This window comes from Gavialis gangeticus, unplaced genomic scaffold, assembly GCF_001723915.1.
Source record: "Gavialis gangeticus isolate Ggan-Ray unplaced genomic scaffold, GavGan_comp1, whole genome shotgun sequence".
Classification (NCBI taxonomy): Eukaryota; Metazoa; Chordata; order Crocodylia; family Gavialidae; genus Gavialis; species Gavialis gangeticus.
The window spans coordinates 62,045,622-62,062,918 of record NW_017729033.1 but is presented as its reverse complement, the minus strand read 5'-3'; the positions used below and the strand labels follow the sequence as shown (position 1 = coordinate 62,062,918).

The following is a 17,297-nucleotide window of genomic DNA, read 5'->3' as shown; positions in this document are numbered from 1 at the left end:
GAGGCTGTGGGGGGGCTCCAGGTACTTTTGGGGTGGCTATAGCCCCCGAAGCCTCCTTGTAGTGTCACCCCTGCTTGGGGCACTCTCTCTGCTGTCTTTCCCTTAGGAGCCCCACACTGCAAGGTGGGCAGGGGACATATGGCCAGTGCAGGGTTCCCGAGGGAAAGGCAGCAGAGCAAGTGCCCTGAGCAGGGGCAGTGCTAGGGGGGATTTTGTGGGATATCACCACGCCAAAATTGCCATCCCTCCCAGTGCCACCGCCACCCACCCCATGCAGCTAAGCCCCCCCTGCCCCAAGTGCAGCCCCGGCCCAGCCCCCTCACTGGGAAGAGGCTGGCATATCCCCTGGCCCCAAGCTCACAGTGGGAAGCCCACCCTCACTTTGTGCACAAATCCAGGGGGCACATGCCCCCCATGCCTCCCCTGGGGGTGCTTGCAGTGGGAGGGAGCTGCCCATCCTCTTGCACTCCCTGGACAAGCCGCCTGCAGCTCTGCCCCACACCCTGCCCTGGGGTCGCATTTACTGCCCTGGATGGGCATTGCCCTTGCCCCATTCCCTCCTTCACCCTGGGGGCCTCAATCTGCACCCCCATACCTTTTTTCTCCCCCCACACAGACTTATTGGTAGGATGCTGCTTTCCAGGCTGTATTCCTGGCTGTGTGTATGCTGTGGCACATGGCATTTATTGGTGACATTATTGGCCAAAAAAGCTTATTGCCAATGATGTTAATTTTCCTGTTATTGGTGCTAATCCGATGTGACTGATATGTCTGTGTACCTCTAGATATAACTGTATCCATCCTAGGGGTTGTATTTTTGCAATGATTTTGCTTAAAAAAGGAGAAGCAGCATTACCAACATATAATGTAGGCAGGGTTTTTTGGGTAGATGTGATATCATTTATTAGACCAACTAAATAGTTGAAAAATTTGTTCTTTGCAAGGTTTCGGGCACAAACACTCATTTTCAGCCATAAGGAGAATCTCTTGGTGTTTGTGTGCTGTCCTTGTGTTTGTGGGTAGAGTTTGTGTGCTGTCCTTGTGTTTGTGGGTAGAGTAGATGCCAATATGCATAATGCAGGCCTGTGAAAATGGAAATGCTCCAAGCCCCTCAGATCCTTTTTTATGCCCCATTATGATCCCAAATGTCATCAGAAAGGAACCTCATGCAAATACCATCAACACACCAAGTCCACTTGCCAAAGTACGGGGGTGGTTTTTCTTAGCAATTGCTCCTCAGCTCTAGAGTTCTCTCTCTCTTGAGGCCTGTGAGAGCTGAAGTGTCTTTCAGAAGTGATGTAACACCTTCCTGTCTGGGCATGCATTTAGCAAACACAGCAAGGCCTTGCTGTTGTTTAAGGGGATTCTGTGTTGATGTTGATATTGTAGTTGCCTGTGAAATTTTGTTCATTCTGCTGTTTTATAAGTTAATCTTATTCTCTTATGGTAAGCCCTTCCGAGCCATTGTTGGGAAGGGTAGCATATAAATCACATGCATACATGTGATTGGCATACATGTGGCAATTTAAAATCTGTTGCAAATTTAATTAATGCCCTGGTTTTAAATGCTACTTGCCAACTAGATGAGGCCATTTATTTTCCAAATGTGGAAGAATCCTCTTTGCTCTAATTTCTTTCTAAAGAAATGAAAATAATTCTGTAAAATGTCTCTATGCATCAATTATTAACTGTTGAACTTTGTTGTTTATTTTCATAACAAAAGTCACTTAGAGCTAGGTAGAAATAAGAATAGCTGAAATAAACAAAATCAGTTTGCTCTTTCTGTGGTATTTTGGTTGTAGTCTTGTTTTTGCTATCTTGTTGCTTATTATAATACAGTTCTACAAACTGTACTATAGTACTTGTACTATTTAGTAGATTTGTCAAATGTCCTGTATTACATAAATTTTAATTGTTTTGCTTATACATTTTTTGCTGTACATTAAAAAAAAAAAATCCACTCTGCTTCCAATAATTGGGAGAGAGAGAGACAAACAGTAGCAAGACCAGATCTTAGTGTAGCATATAAAATACTTTTAACAAGCCTATCATAGAATCATAGAGTTGGGATAAAGCCAAGAGCATCATCTAGTTCAACGTCCTGCATGAAAGAGGGATGTGCTATTACTAAATGAAGACTTTTCTTGAAAAAGCTACCTTTGGCAGGATGTTCAACTGGACTACTATTTTCATGGTTAGGAAACTGTTCCTGGGATTTAATCTAAATTCACTTTTCTGCAGTGTAAAATCCATTGCCTTGCAGTGTTTAGCTGTGTTAGTTTGAAGTCAAGCAGAAGGCAGGGTAGGTTTGCACCGTATAGACTAACTAAATCAGAGATGCATGAGCTTTTGTAAACAAAGACCTACCTACTTCATTGGCTCCTGGTAAGTTATGGCCTACAAAAGATCATGCCTCTCTGAACTAGTTAGTTTCTATGGGTTGCCTATACATGTACATTGAGGCTACTCTGACGTGCTATAATTACAGCACTTTGAGCAGACTCGATTAATCAAGTCTACTGGAGCATGGTAATTACCACACTCCACCAGACTCCAGTGTCATGTGCATCAGCATTCCCATGGTGAAAAATGGTAGCAGGGGTGCTTTAACTAAAGGTCGTTCAATGGGGACACTGATGCATATGATGCTCTGGGAGCTTTAAAGTGGCACTCAGAGCCACTCTAGTTAAAGCTCCCCCTCCTCCAATTTATCAAGATCCATTTTTATTTTAATCCTCCAAAGTTTTATTTTATTTTAAAATAAATAATTTTAATCCATTTTATTTTAATCCTCCAAAGTTGTGTGTTGTCTGAAGATTTGATCAGTATACTCTGTATTTTCACATCCAAGTCATTAATATGATGTTAAACAACACTGGACTCAGAAAAAACCCCTATGGAATCTTAGTTGAGAGCTCTTGCCAGTCTGTCATTGTTCAATTAATAGTTGCTCTTTCTTTGTGGTTATTAAACCAATTATGTATCAACATAATGGTAATTTTGTCTAGCCTATGTTTCTGTAACTTCTTATGAGAATGCTATATGAGATCATATTAAAGGCCTTACCAGTGTCCAGGTATATTATATCGGCCACATTCCCCTTATCCACTCAGCTAGTTACCCTGTCAAAAAAACAAGGTGGTTGGCTTGGTATGATTTGTTCTTAACAACTGCATGTTGGGTGGTAACCAATCACCTCTTCATCCTCTGGATATCTACAGATTAACAGTTTTTATCATTCGTTCCAGGAACTACCCAACTATGGAAGTCTCTATAGCTGGGATCCTCCTGTATGTTCTGCATTTAGAATTGGTTTTTGCTGTATCCATAACTTGATGGAATGCTGTGATGTGAATGAAAATTAAAATAGTCAAACCTATGACCTGAATCCTGTTCAGAGGTTTGGCCATATGGAGCTTGTTGCAAGGTGGGAGTTAGAACTCCTGCACTGAATGAAATTAGGTGTATGCTTTGGAGTCTCACTTGATCTTCAGGGCCTACAAACACTAACTCTAGTAAATTTAAATGTTTTCTTCAGAAGGCAAGTCAGGGAGAGAGACAGGGGAGAGTAAATGCTAACCACCTGTAAAAATGTAATATTCTGAAAAAACCCCAACAACTCATGAGTCAGTGTGGATCCCACTGTAGGTGAGCATCTGCCTCATGCTTACTAGAGTACTGTCTTCTGAATAGCAGTGTCTCTTCACTCTCAGCCATTGCTTCACTGGAAATGGCACTGGACTAGCCAATATCAGACAGACATGCCTTAGACTGTACTATGTCTGGGGCTCTTCACAGCAGTAAGTGTTCACAAATTATCTGGGGCAGTATATTTGAGGGAAAAGGGAATGGATGTCTTCCTGCACCTAGGTGTCTGGTCAGAGGTAGATCCCAGAAGAGACTGAGGTGGTCCTAAGGGACCTTGTGAATTCTGAGAAACTCTGAGAATGGTTCACCCCATCAAAACCAGCAGTATGGTAGACCTCAGTTGGCAGGTACATACCTACTAGTGGAGTTTCCAGTCTACATTGTGACAGGAGACCTAAAATCAAATGCAGTGACAATAACATGTACATCTCTGGGGCTACTTGGCCTTATATTAGCTTGTACATATGTGCCTCTGCTTGCAAAACTTTTCTTGCTGCCCCTGAAATTATAGATAAGGTCTGTGTACTTCTTTGTATAAATGTCACCTGACCAACTGAGACACAGTTCATTTCCCAATTCCAGTAAGAACTTGAATGCTGGCTGGACCCAGGGAATATGTGAAAGATGTTCCCTTCTCTGCCTCTCCCTAACAACATTCAGGAGCAAGTTGGAGAACTCACTAAACAGCCTGCAGATAACTTGAAACTATATGAATGAAATATATATCGTATATATATAAATATTATATATTATATAAATATATAAATCTATATAATAATAATATATTTATATATAATAATATATAATATATAACTATATTTATATATAACTATATTTATATATAATAATTATTATATATATATATATATATATGAATGTGTGATGGGGCCAAGCCAGGGGCCGGGTCCCATGCCAACCCGCCCACCTGTCTCTATGGGGCAGTCTGCCCGATCTCACCTGCCACAGCTTTGGTATTCCCATAAACAAATGGTAAATACAGGAGACTGCCCATTACATGCCCCAGTGCCAGGGAGTGCTATCTGCACCCGTAACATCCCCTACACCACAGCTTATGCCTCACAGATGGCATCAATGTGATGTTCTTAACCCATACTACGGCTGATGCTCCAGGGTCTCATGGGGGACTCTCATCCCCCCCCCCCCCCCGAGCAGCAGGTCATTGTGCTTAACTACAGGGCTTAATTTTGTCCCACACTCAGCCTCCTAATGGTGGAGGACTTACCGGAGTCAGGACTCGCCTCTAACTCTATGACTGAACACCCTTACTCGGCCTCTGGCCCAAACTACGGCCTCAGGCATCTGAAGACATACCTTGGCCTACTCCCCTCATATGGGGTTCCTACTATGTCCTCTCAAGGACCTGTGCACCATGCCCCACCCTGGAGGCTGCTCATCCATCTTCCAGATCAACTACTCATGGGGCTGGCCCTTGTGCTGCTCTTTAGGCTTACTCCCTGGCCTACTTCTGTTTCAGCCCTACTCAACCCCCCTCATGCAGTCCTTCAGGCCTACTCCTGTTCAACCCTACTCTGTATGGGGCCACACAACTCTGCCCTCTTCCCTAGGGCCTCGTGGTCGACCACCCCCATAGGCTTAGGTGGCGCTCCGTTTGCCATGCCTGGCCCCACTACGCTTACTCCCAGGGTCTTACACCCCACTCATGAGCTCAAGTGACTCATGGCTGGCCCTACTCCTGCCTCCAAAGCCCACCTGAAGATGGGGGTTGGGGTTAAGGTGCCCCTCCTCACCTTTCACCGGGGAGGTAACTGGTCTGGCATTTCCTGGGGACTCCTGCACCACCAGGCAACCCTTCCCTGGCAGGGTGCAGTTTTAGGTCATGCCCAGGACCATGAGCCTTGAGCTCCTACCTCCTAGATGTTCCGTGCAGGTGATGTTTCTGCCTTGGCCAGTAGTAGCAAACTGCTGTGTTTATATAGGCAGCCAGTGTTTTAAAATGGCTGCTGCAATCAAGCACCTGCTGGCTGCTTGACTCAGCCCTGCCTAGCTGACCTGCAGACCATTCCTGCTTATTTTGTGGGGCTTAATTTAGATCCTAAGGAGAAGAAGAGATGTCTCTCTGCTGGGGTATGCATTCTGCTACTTTGAAAACTGAGATATTTGGCCCATTTAGACTCCAGGCTTGATTTTATGTTTTTGGGGTGGTATTAAATGAGCTGCAGTGCACAAGTAGAGCAGTGGTCACCAACCAGTGCATCTTGATCCACCAGTAGATCTTGGAGCCTCTTGGAGTCGATCTGAGGCTGGGGGAGGGGCTGAGTGCCTGTGTGCATGCATGAGCGCCCCAGCTCATCAGGTCAGTCCATGGGGGAGGGAAAGGGTGAGGGCTAGATTGAGGCCCCCGCAGTAAGGGATAGTGCTGCAGAGGCAGGAGCAAGGGTTAGTTGAGTAGGGCCCTGGCCGTATGGGACTTACCTGCTGGGGAGATGCACCCCCAAATAATTTTTTCTTCCTCTGCCTCGATCTGCACCCCCTTCTTTCCCCACAGACTTACCTGCTGGGTGGGGGGAGACAGGGTGGCAGCGGCACACAGTAGATCTTGGGTTGCTTTTAAATGCTAATGGTGATCTCCTACTTAAAAAGGTTGGAGACCACTGAGGTAGAGAAAAGAATGAAATTTTCCCTTTGAAAATTAATTTCCATGAAATTGTACTTGCCCACCTACTGAAGTCCCACTTCTTAGGTGAGATCTTGACCATATCCTCCTGAAACTGAGTGCCTTTATTTAAGCCATTGGGTATACTATCTTGCTCCTAAGATGTTTTGTCTGGTTGCTAGTACCTTGGCTGGAAGAGTCAGGGAGCCCCCTCTGTCCTCATGTCCAGCTTCCTGATGCATCTTTAAACTACTTGCAAAGAAGCTTACGAGCCCTGTCTTCCCTTTTTTTGCCGCAGTATCCATCCCCACATCAAGAGGCTAAGCCATCTCATCATAGAGCACCTCTAAGGGGATTATGCAATGTATGGCAAACAGCTGTCAGAGCTGGTAAGCCTCTTCAACATTAGGGCTTGGTTGACAAGACATATAAATGGTATTATCAGTCTGCCTCAGATACCAGCTAAATATTATGCCCTTTGTGATGGTCTAAGGACCAAATTAAGGAGAGCATTGCTGCAATCGTTCTTTGAATAGCACAGTTGGAATTCCTTATTCCTACCACACGGGAACTGTACTATTTGTCATTCACCTTCAGAACCACTGTGACACTTGACTGAAAAGAGAAAGAACAGTTCTTTATCCTATAATGACTGTGTTTTGTCAAGATGTTGGAGTTGGTGCACTCTCTGCTTTTTGGTGTCCTCGGTAACACGGGCTGTAAATTAAAAGAGCACTGGAAGGAGGGTCATAGCTTCCCCACTGTTTATGACCTTCTGGGGATACAGAGGAGTTCCAGGGGTGTGCGCAACCTCACTGGACCCTATTATTTAGAACACCACAATCTGGATTGCATATCTTTTATGCAGTCTACACTGACATCAAAGGATCACAGTTACTGTGGGGTGAATATCCTTCTTTCCTTGGCCTGTGTGTGATTATGATCTCAGTCCTAAGATTGAAATGACGTTCATTACATACAAAAAGCAGAGATGTTTCAATAATACTGCATATTAAACTCATTGGATCAATTTCTCTGCTGTGCTAGTGTCAGCCTAGTTGAGGGATTTGCCACATCTGTCTAATTTTTGGGGTTCATCTGAGCTAGCAACTGCCTTAATGCAGGTTGGAGGAGCTCGAGGGCTGCACTAAGTTGCATCATATGCCAATCATTCCTGAGAAACCAAAGGCCAGTTGGCAGGTGTAGGAGCAGGTGTAAGAGGTAGCCACTCACTAATACAGCTCTTCCATACCTTGGGGAAGTAAGCAAGATCTGGCTGCTTTGGATTCCTTTTGCAAATGTCAGCAGAATAAAATTGTCCAGCAAATACGATTTTTAGGCTAAAATTGGTATTTTGTGCTATGAAAAAGATGCCATTTTTACTTTAAAGAACTTAATTTTTTTAATACTATTTTCCAAACATAAAATATTTTTTTATTTATTTTAATTGTTTGGGAAAGGCAGTGTGGTTTAGGGGATGGAGCACTGCATAGTCAAGTGATTCTTGGCTTGGCTACAGACTTGCTGTTTTACCTAGGGAAAGTCATTTTGCTGCTCTTCAGCTCCCCTTTATCTTTTTCAGGTGCTGTTTAACCTTTTGGCCCTGTGGGCAAGATTAGTGGTGTGGGGCTGGTCCATGGGCTGGATACTGCATGGGGTCAGTGCATGTTATTGGGCCCCATACTGCTTCAGCCAGGGTCCACATGTCCCAGTTGGGATTTGGATAGTCTGATATGGCCCCATGCTGCCACACCCTGACCCTCCCTGGCCAGTTTAGCATACAGAGTCATGTTTTGGCCCGCATGGCTCCCCACAGGTTCAGAAATTTGGCAGTACAGGTACATTAAGTAATACTGATGCTGCTTCCCCACCATCAAATTCTTGGCCCCATGGGGAGCCCCATGGGGAGCCGCATGGGCTGAATGACACAGCTCCACAGGCTAGATTTGGCCCAGAGGCCGAGCATCAGGGCTAGGGACAGACATTCAAAAAGCCTGAGCCTGAATTGATTCAAACTTTGCACGTTAGTCTAACCTGCAGAGCTTGAACCAATTTGCAAGTGGATAGATGTTCACCTTTGAATCAAGAAATGCAGGCACATGCCTGCAGTGGCTCAGGCTAGAAGCCAGGGGGTGCTAGAGTGAGCCTTCCCTTCCTTTTCACATTGCTGAGCTGAGGAGGAGCGTGGCCAGGCCCCAGCAGGACACTCTCATTAGGGAGGGGTTAAACCCCCACCCTGCCTGCACAGTCCCCAGCTGAGGTGTGCCTGGAGGAGGAAGCAGCCCTCTCCAGACTTTTCCTGGCTTGCTGCTCAAGGGGCAGGAGTGTTGCCAGACCCTGACCTCGAGTAGCACTGTGAGGGAAAGATTTGGAGGGGGGTGGAGCAGAGTGTAGGGAAGACTGCTTATGTGGAGTGCATGCATCTATTGATGATACTGAGCTTTTCAATCTCTCTCTCTCTCCCTGCTTTTTCATACTGTCTGCAGCAAACTGGCATTCAGAAGGCCCATGGATTGCAAAACAGGTCATTTCTCACACCTCTGTCCCCTCTTGAACACTGACAGATTGCACTTTTGAAGCCAATAGGCAGCTTATCAGCCTATTAAGAAAGCAAAGCCTCTTTCATTATTTCCAGCTCTTCTTAAACTTTTTTTTCCCAAGGAAGGAGCAAAGGGACATTACTAGCTGACCTGTTGATTAGCTCCAAAAAGCTGTAAGCGGACACTGCCCTGTCTGCCTTTATCCCAGTGAGTGAAATTAGAGACACACACCCACAACTCACCAGCCCTGCCCAACTGAGTTGAGTCTGGTACTGCATTCAACCAGATATATCTTAAATCAGTTTTGGCCATTTTGAAACTTGTTTATATGCACTACACTTATGTTTTGTTACAGGTTTAAACCAGTTTCTGATCATTTAAACTGGTTTATTTGTAACTGCTGTCCCTAGTGATCTATTTAGATTGTAATTTTTTTGTAGCAAGGATGGTCTAATAAACTGGAGCCTTGATCTCTGTTGTGGCATCTGTAATATAAATAATGTTATAATTAATGTGGTATAGAATTTCCTGTATATTCTTAGACTGTAATCTTAATTTATATGTAAGTTGTATTGTTTTTCTTTGTTTGTATCGGGTAATTTTTAAGTTTAGCTTCACTTGGTAGAAACAGTATTGCAACTTACTTTTCTCAGGGTCAGTAGCTGATTTTACTGATTTTCTTTTCCCCTGATAATCACATTGCTTAACATTTTTTAATTTCAATGATATTGTTTGCGTTTCAGTCTATTTACTGTGGACATTTTTACAATATCTTTCTGTCAAACTGGGTATTCAGTACCTCAGGAAAACCAGCCTTCAAACCCTGAATTGCTTTTGGCTTGTGTTGTATTTTTGCCCCACAGGGGGCTCGTAAAAAGGTGCTCAAATTTCTCTTATTTCTGGCCCAATATAAACACTGATATTTCTTGGCATATAGCTGGAGTCTAATTGTAAATATTATATTGGTGAGTGGGGTATAATTTATTTTGCCAAGCAAGTTGCAGTCCAACGTAATCAGGAGACCATAAAAAAGATATAAAGCTTTGCATAGTTTCCGATCTAAAAAAAATAAAAATAAAGCTTTACTTTATTGCTTGAGAAGCTTTTTAAAAGTTGTTCAATTGCTTAGAACAGCAGGGGAACAGGTTTTTTTATTGCTCTTATAAGCCAAGGTACTCCACCATGTTTGCTGCTTCTATGCTAATGTTCATGTATATTGTTTAGGATTTTCATAAGGAAAACTTGCTTCCCTACCTTGTCCAGGAAAATGTGAAAGATATTGTTCTGAATAAAGTTGGACTGATGCTATGATAGTAGAATGCATTTTTTTATAGAAAAGTCATCTGCTTCCCTGAAAACTGCTGAGTATCTTTGTTTTGAAGACTAAGTATTTTATATAATAACTGAACAATAGCCATTATTTCCATACAAGCTACAGGCGAGTAGTATTTCACGTTTTCCTTGAATTAGAGATAGGAACTTGCCTAATTTCCACATAGGAAACCCTGAAAAACCATTCTGAGGAAAATTCAAATCTTTACTAGTTCCACTTCCTCCTACAGTTCATGTCTTCATATATTGTTTATTTAATGTGGGACATATTTTTGTTAAAACACCTTTCTCATGGAAGAAACTAATAGTATTCCTATTTGTTGTCAGATCCTGGGTCAGAAGAAGAACTCTGGGTAGGAGAAGGAGCAGAGATCCCTTTGAAAAGCCTTCCTTCCTCTCTAAAAAGGGCGGGGGTGAGAAAGACAACACTTTAGCTTCTATTTTTTATCTTTGACTTAATTACTTGAAACTTTGCAGAGGGTCAGAGTTAAGCAACATAGGGCACGTCTACACGAGCCACTAAATGTGCAGTAGATTAATTCTACTGTGCATTAGTGCGACAGGCAAAAACATGCTAATTAGTCTACTGCGCATTAGCGTCACAAGAAAGTGTGTGCTGGTGCTACTGCACAGCAGTGCCAATTGCAGCATGTTAAGTTAGTACCTGTTATTGCAGGTAGTAAACCTATTGCGCTGCAATTACGTCATATTAATGCACGTGTATACGTGCCCACAGACAGCTGAATAAGCTATGAAAAAAAAATTTAGAAAGATCAAACAGCTTGTATTTTTTTTAAAAGTATTTAGATGTGTTTGCCTGAGATTTGCAGAAGGTCTTAAGCACAGATCATAAAAAAGCAGAGCTGGAAGGGCCCTCAGGATATCATCAAGTCCAGCCCTGTGCTCAAGGCAGGATCATCCCTGACAAAACCATCCCAGTTGGTGTTTGCCTAACCACCTCTTAAAAACTTCCAAGCATGGAGATTCCACAGCCTCTCTGGGTAATTTGTTCCATTGCTGAGGTACCCTTGTAGCGGTATTGCCATCATCATAATCATTGCTATCATGTACTGTATAGCCCAGTGGTTTGGATCAGGGCTTTCAGCTTCTGAGGGGCTGGGAGTTGTATGCTCTTAGACTTCATGCCCCCTCTTTACTACAGGGGCTTCCCTGCTGCACACTCTCCCTGTATGCTGTTTTCCACACTGTGATTTCCGTCCCTCCCTCCCCATGCCATGTGGGTACCCCAGGCTGTGGGGTTCTGGGCTCCCCTGGCTGCACCATGCTGCACTGCCCTGCCCCTCCCCCCTTAGCAGCAGGAGTAATGTGGGGGAGCAGTGGCTGGTGGGGAGGGAGCCCACAGGCTGTCAGTTGGAGAACTCAGGTTTTGATAGTTGGCTGTGATGTAGGGGCATTTATACACATACCTTTTTGTCCTGTGATGTGCCAGAGATCCAGTGGATCGGATCAGACTCGATTAATCAAGTCTGTTCTGCATGAGAGCTGACACGCAGTGTGCTGCATTGCGTGCAGCTGTATAAGTGGCGAAATGTGTGTCAGCATGGAGAAAATGGCAGTGGTGCTCTTTTGAATGAAAATGCTTTTGAGGCGTTTTAGTTCAAAAGCGTGCCGCCGCCATTTTCTTAGCACTGATGCACATTTTGCTGCTTATACAACTGCATGTGTCGGGCAATTTTAAAACTGCCTGGCATTGCAGTGCAAGCATGTGTACAAATGTCCCATGTGACCCTGATTTGAAACCCTGCTCTGCCCGATTCAGAACAAGGCACTGTCCTTCCTGCCAGGAGAGTGCCCTGCTTACTGCACCGTTGGGTTTTCCAGAGTGACTGTCTCCTGCTGAAGCTTGTCACTTGTGTGAAATAATTGTGTTAATTGAGGTATAGAGAGTATGTAGTAGAGAGTAACACGTTAAGATACATTCATAAGTTATTGTTGTTTGGCGTTTTTCTTTGGGGTATTTTCATTCTTTAGCATAATAGCACATTTGAGTTTGGTACCTTTACTGAAACAAGGGTTACATTAGCAAACTACTCATCGAAACAATGATTAATTTGATCCCTAAATATTCTGGAAATTCCAGTGTTAACTGTACTTATGAGTAAGCATTAGTCACCCCACAGAGTAGAATAAGACAGAGTCTTAGAGCAGACTTCGTATATTCCAATTCACTGACATTTTTCAAGTACTTGTAGTTGGAGCAGTGAATTGTCTTCCCCTCTTATACTGACTCTTTACTGGTCGCATCAGGTAAGTCATTTTGACATGATTATCAGTGTTTTTGAACACCCATTTCAGACAGTGTGTCCTTTATCCAGGGATCCTGGTTTTCTCGGTTTAAAAATCCTGAACTCTGATTAACAACCCCGCCCATCCTGCCCAAATTCTCTGATTTAAGAAACCCCAAATCCAAGTTTTTCTGCAATTAAAATGAAATGCCACTGTGTGTGTGTGGGGGGGTGTAGTCCATCTGTCTGTCTCTCTATCCGTAATGCTCTTGGGGGGCATGGCTCCCAGAAGGGCAGGGCTCCAGCCAGTGCTGCACATGGGGCGAATTGCCTGTCAAGAATGACGGTGGGGACAGAGGGCGGGGGGCGAGAATGACGGCGGGAACGGAGTGTCGCCATGATGGAGGGGACAGAGTATGGGGGGGTGGCGGCATGGGGATAGACACAGAGGGGGCTGGGAGGGAGAGAATGATAGCGGGTTCAGAGCGCCACCATGATGGAGGGGACGGAGCAGTGCTGGCCTCCCCCTCCCCCCAGCCCTGCTCCTTGGTGGTGGTGTGGGGTGGTGGCGGTACGGTGCTGGCCTTGCTCTCCCCTCCATCTCCTCTGTCCCTGCTGTCATTCTGAGAAGCAATTCCTGTGTGTGTGTGTGTGTGTGGGTATCAGTAGAATGCAGTGTTTTGATATTTTTATTATTTTAAAGACATTTGAAAGCCTGTCAGTACCGTAGTAGTAATAATAAAATAAAATCTAAATACACATATGTTTTGGCATTTATTTTGGGGGGTTTTTTATCATGAAAAATTAGAGCTTCTCCTGCCCCCTTCACTGGCAGTGGATATAGTTTTCCTAGACTTCAGGAAGGCTTTTGATACTGTTTCTCACCCCATTCTCATTAGGAAGCTGGGGGACTGTGGCGTAGACACCCATACAGTCCAATGGGTCGCCAACTGGTTAGAGAGTCGCACCCAGAGAGTGGTAGTGGATGGGTCCTTCTCGACCTGGAAGGACGTGGGAAGTGGGGTCCCACAGGGCTCGGTCCTTGGGCCCGCCCTGTTCAATATCTTCATCAGTGATTTGGATGAGGGGGTGCAAAGCACCCTGTTCAAGTTTGCTGATGACACTAAGATGTGGGGGGATGTGGGCACAATAGAGGGGAGCAACAGGCTACAGTTGGACCTAGATAGGTTACAAGGATGGGCGGAGGAGAACAGGATGGGGTTTAACACAGACAAGTGTAAGGTGATGCACCTGGGGAGGAACAATCGGCACCACACATACAGGCTGGGGAACTCCCCTCTTGTCAGCACGGAGGTGGAAAAGGATCTGGGAGTCATTATTGACTCCAAGATGAACATGAGTCGGCAATGTGGGGAGGCGGCTAGGAAGGCCAACTGCACCTTGTCGTGCATCCACAGATGCATCTCGAGCAGGTCCAAGGAGGTGATCCTCCCCCTCTATGCGGCACTGGTCAGGCCGCAGCTGGAGTACTGCGTCCAGTTCTGGGCGCCGCACTTTAAGAGGGATGTGGACAGCATCGAGAGGGTCCAGAGGAGGGCCACTCGTATGATCAAGGGACAGCAGGGTAGGTCCTATGAGGAAAGGTTGCGGGACCTGAACCTGTTCAGCCTTCAAAAGAGAAGGCTGAGGGGGGATCTTGTGGCCTGTTATAAACTGGTTAGGGGGGATCAGCAGGCGCTGGGGGAGTCCCTGTTCCCCCGAGCGCCGCAAGGAGTGACCAGGAACAATGGTCACAAGCTGGCGGAGGGAAGGTTTAAGTTGGACATCAGGAGGCGCTACTTCACGGTCAGGGCGGCTAGGGTCTGGAACCAGCTTCCATGTGAGGTGGTGCAGGCTCCCACCCTGGGGGTTTTTAAGAGGAGGTTGGATGACCACCTTATTGGGGTCATTTGACCCCAGTGCTCTTCCTGCCATGGCAGGGGGTCGGACTAGATGATCTGCTCAGGTCCCTTCTGACCCTAGAAACTATGAAACTATGAAACTTACCAGGACATGGGTCCAGCTGAAGCTGTCCCCTTCCGTCTGCTTTGTGGTGCTGAGCAGCCCTGATATGCTGGTGCCTTGCCCCTGCCCATACCAGTGCCCCTCACTTCTGACCCACAGTCTCCTGGCTCTGCTGGGGCTCCTCATTCCTAACCCACAGCCCCCAAATCCCACCCACAGCCCTGCTGGTGTCCCTCATTCATGACCCATAGCTCCCTGCTGTATGAGACCCCCTGCTGCCAGGGCTATGGGATCAGGGCCAGGGCCCACAGCCCCCTGCCCTACCCTGAGCCTGGCTTTTGTGCATGGGAGGCAGTGCTTATCATGGCTAGAATGGAGCAGGAGAGGAAGCAGGCTTCCCACTGTGGGGCTTGAGGCTTCCTGCCCTGCTGCCACCCCCCAGGGGCCTTGGTGGCCCAGCAGAGCCCTGTGTCGGCCACACTGCAATGGCAAGATGCCCCCTACCCACACAGCAGCAGGGGGGTGGGCACAACTCCATGCTGCCACCACTGCCAATCCCACTGCTGCTGGGTGGGCAGGGGGTGTGCCTTGCCATGGCAGTGTGGCTGGTGTGGTGCTCTGGGCAGTGGCAGCAGCACTGAGTCTCTCCACCCTGCTGCGCTGGGTCCTACCTGGTGGGCCACGGAGCAGCCCCAGGGAGCGCAGCAGGGCAGGGAGCCCTGAGTCTGCAGCAGGCAGCCCAGAACCGCCCCGACCCTGTGCAGAAATCTGGGGGGCATGTGCTCACCCACAGATTCATAGATTGTAAGGGGCTGAAAGGGACCTTACAAGATCATTGGGTCCAGTCCCCCCCAGACAGGACCCCCCTGCCAACCCTGCCTCACTCTCAGACAGGAGGACAATATCTGAGCCCTGTTTATTGTAAAACACTTCAGTGTCATTGATAAGATTAGGTAAAGGTAAAGTCTTATTTTTATGCATTTCTATTTATTCTGTTCTAATTGTGATAAGTATATTTCTGTGAAAGATACCTGTGTCAAGACCTCTATCCACAGAGCAATATTAGCATGGATGTAGCAACAGCACAGTCTTTTCAGAAGTCCTCATCAGTGTTTTTCCTGCATGCCCTAGAGGGACGCACTACTATCACTAACAGAGTCGTTCAGTTTCCATGACCATTTTGGTGACTCTGCTGGGACTGCCAACAAAAACACTGGCTGAGATGGTAATGGTTTTTGGTTTTTTGTTTTTTAACCTAGTCACTCGGAATGGGACTGAAGCTATCAACTTGTTTCACAAAAACTGATGTTTACTTTCAGCCACGGCGATTTTGAAACAGTGACCCCCCCGCTCTGGGTAGTTAATATAAAGGAAGATATGGAGCAGTTTGCCTCTGTTGCCTGTTCAAATGAATCTCGCAATAATAGTTGTCATAAGATAATTCTCTGTGAAATGTATTGATTTTCTCATCACTTTCTAATGAGCCCACATTTTATTAATTTGGGCTGAAATCTACCTCTCTTGATGTAGTTGCTGCCCTTCATCAGTGTGGAAAGGGAACTTAGCCTTGGTGGTGTTATCTACATTTACTTTTCTCCAGATAAATGGATGACTTTGTTTCCTGTCAACTGAAGAGTTCTTTGAACAGGAAAAAATATTCTTCCAGAAAAATGTCTGCTGTTGCATCATATTTAGTGCTGGAAATACTAGTTGTTTGTTGATGGAAAATGTTATTCACAAAATCAGTACAACATGACTCTAGAGTTTGACTTGCATTCTATAGAAGCAGCACACAAATAGACGGAAGGAAGGAAATCAAACTCTAGGGGGATTCTTGCTGTCTGCCTGTGCTACTGCTTCAGGTAGATGACAGTCAAGGTACTCTCTGGCTATATTTAAAGTTTTGAACTTTCTAGCTGTAACACATTGGCCATAGTACAGTTTTGCTACTGGGGGAAGATGTAGCTATGGTGTAGGATGTGGCTCAAGCATTTTCACTACCTGGTACTTCTTCCTTTCAAACAAAGTCAATTGCTTACTATACCAGTAGGGTTCTTTCAAACAAACAGGACAGCAAACCAGATCTCACGGGGAAAATCTGGAAAGGGAATTTAAAAACAAATTGCAAGTCACTGACCACTTGCTTAAGCTTATCGTTTGCACTCACTAAACCAGGGGTGGGCAATTATTTTGGGTGGAGGGCCACTTACCCAGGAAGTTGAGGGCCGCATGAGTAGCCCTGCACCTTAACAGGTGCCCCACCCCCTGGTCACCATCTTGGGACCAGTGTCCCAGGGCTAGCACTGGTGGGGCCCATAGTGGGGCGCAGGCTGGCAGGGGTCTGTGGAGCTGGGTTGGGCTGCACCAGCAGGGAGAGGGGGGAGCTGGCCTGGTTTCATAGAGCTCCTGCCAGCTGGGAACCCGTACTTCTGCCACCCTGCTCTGGGTCCCACCAGCACTGGCCCCGGGACACTGGTGCAGGCCCTGTGCTCCCACTGGCTCCCCACTCACTCACACCCAGAGCTCCCGAGCCCTGTGGTACAGGCAGGGGGCAGTGCACAGCCCCGACCCTCTGCTCGCTGGCAGGGAAGAAGCTGGTGCTGAGCATAGGGAAAAGTGGCCCCTCGCCTTCCCCATGGCTGGTGCCCCACGCTGTAGGTGCTTGCAGCCAGCCTGGGGCTGCCTGTGCCTGCTCCGGGTAGCCCTGCACGGGCTGCGAGTGCCTCCAGCAGGGAGTGCCAGCCATGGGGCGGGGGAGGGGCTGCTTTCCCCCCCCCCCGCCGCTTTTCCCCAGGCTGCTTCCTGGTGTGGAGAAAAGCAGCTCCTCCCCTGCCCCGTGGTTGGTGCTCCCTGCTGCAGCCGCTCACAGGCCACGCGAGGCTGTTTTGAGCAGGCACAGGCAGCCCCATGTGGGCTGTGAGTGGCTGCAGC

General features: G+C 46.5%; 1 protein-coding gene across 11 annotated transcripts in view; it reads left to right on the top strand.

Annotated features, from left to right (window-relative positions):
• Positions 1-17,297, top strand: part of APBB2 (amyloid beta precursor protein binding family B member 2) — a 364,788-nt gene that overhangs the window by 53,904 nt on the left and 293,587 nt on the right. The window lies entirely within an intron of this gene.